Raw genomic sequence first — 2,391 nt, forward strand, 5'->3', positions numbered from 1 at the left:
CTACGGCAAGTCGATCGAAGAGGTCGAGTTGACGGCCGCACACTGCATACGCAAGGTCGAAGACTGGATGCACTCTAGGAAACTGGAGTTAGCGCACCATAAAACGGAGGTTACGGTTGTGAACAACCGCAAATTAGAGCAACAGGCGGTGGTCAGAGTCGGTGACTACACCATTACCTCAAGGCGTTCCTTGAAGCTCTTAGGGGTTATGGTTGACGATAAGCTCACATTTAAGAGTCACGTCGACTATGCCTGTAAGAGGGCTTCAACGGCCGCTGCAGGACTATCTCGAATGATGTCGAATAGCTCAGCGGTATATGGCAGCAAGCGTAAACTTCTTGCCAGCGTGGTTTCGTCCATACTTAGGTATGGTGGGCCAGCGTGGTCCAAAGCGTTAGGTACCAACAGTCATCGTCGTAAACTGGAAAGTACCTACAGGCTCATGTGCCTGAGGGTTGTGAGCGCGTACCGTACAGTGTCATACGACGCAATCTGCGTCCTGTCCGGCATGATGCCTATCAGCATAGCCATTAAGGAGGACGTAGAATGCTTCGATCAACGTGACACAAGGGGTATACGAGGCACCAGAAGGTCATTCTCGATGATCAGATGGCAGCAGGAATGGTCCAATTCCGTAAAGGGTAGATGGACGCATCGACTTATTCCGGACGTATCCGGATGGGTCGGGAGGCGCCATGGAGAAGTTAACTTCCACTTGACACAGATTCTGTCAGGTCATGGTTGCTTCAGGCAGTATCTACACAGATTCGGGCCTGCGAGGTCCCCCATGTGTCCCGAGTGCGCGGATGCGGAAGAGACTGCTGAGCATGTCTTCTTCGTGTGCCCTCGTTTTGTGCATGCGCGGAGCGACATGATGGTAGTGAGCAGGCCAGACACCACTCCGGACAACCTGATTCGGAGGTATGTAAAGACCCAAACATTTGGAGGGCGGTTTGTACAGCCGCCTCTCAAATAGTTTTAGAATTGCAAAACAGGCGACAGGTTGACCACCGACACGCCAGTGTTAGCTAACGGCCAGTCTCCAGGTTAGTTAGCTAAGTTAGCAAAGATACCTAAAGAACCAAGAGGGTGCTCAGAGCACAAAAGCCGCTCCCCGAAGCAATATCTGGCGGTGGTCCCGGGGAGTATTATGGGCTGGAGACTGGAGGGGTCTTAGTGGGTCCGGTCACTGATTCAAACCAACCCCACACTCTCTGAGGTTTGTCTCCTCAGGAGTTTGGATGCAAATTTCCCCTCCACCTGAAACAAAAAAAAAAAATATATATATATATATATATATATATATATATATATATATATATATATATATATATATATATATATATATATATATATATATATATATATATATATATATATATATATATATATATATATAATCCTTTGCCTCCGGCTGCTGAGTCGTACGACGTTCCAGTATCTCAGACACAGGCCAGGGATGGTCGCCCAACCTGCCGGGCATCCAATCCGCGAGAGACGGCAGCCGTGCCGAGGTTGTGGAGGAGGTAAGGGTTACGAATGAGGAACTCATCGTGATCGCCAACTCCCTAAAAGTGAGCAAGGCACCGGGACCGGATGAAATCCCCAACTTGGCCATCAGGACGGCCATGAAAGTGGCCCCGATCTATTTCGAGCAGTCATGCAGAAGTGCCTGGATGACTGCCTCTTTCCGGACAGGTGGAAGCGACAGAGATTGGTGCTGTTGCCGAAGGTTGGGAAACCGCCAGGGGACCCATTGGCATACAGACCTATCTGTCTGCCGGACACTACGGGCAAGGTGCTTGAGAGGATTATCCTCAACAGACTGGTGAAGTACACAGAGGGTGTAAACGGTCTGGCAAGTAACCAGTTCGGCTTCCGGAAAGGTAGATCCACGCTGGATGCTATTCTCTCTGTCACCAAGACGGCAGAGGTAGCGCTACAGCGTAAGAGTTGGGGCATTCGCTATTGCGCAATCGTCACGCTTGACGTGAAGAATGCATTCAATAGCGCGAGTTGGGACTCCATAGCGCTCGCACTTAGGAGCATCCACGTACCGGTGTCGTTGTACAAGATTTTGGAAAATTATTTCCAGAATCGGGTACTAGTTTACAACACGGAGGAGGGTCAGAAGTGCGTCCCAATCACCGCAGGGGTACCGCAAGGTTCCATCCTGAGCCCGGTGCTGTGGAATGTCATTTATGACGGGGTGTTGAAACTAAAGTTCCCTGTAGGGGTTGTGATCGTCGGTTTCGCAGACGACATCACGCTAGAGGTCTACGGCGAGTCGATCGAAGAGGAAGAGTTGACGGCCGTGCACTGCATATGCAAGGTCGAAGACTGGATGCACTCTAGGAACTGGAGTTAGCGCACCATAAAACGAAGGTTACG

This window comes from Wyeomyia smithii, chromosome 1 (assembly GCF_029784165.1).
Source record: "Wyeomyia smithii strain HCP4-BCI-WySm-NY-G18 chromosome 1, ASM2978416v1, whole genome shotgun sequence".
NCBI classification, from domain to species: domain Eukaryota; kingdom Metazoa; phylum Arthropoda; class Insecta; order Diptera; family Culicidae; genus Wyeomyia; species Wyeomyia smithii.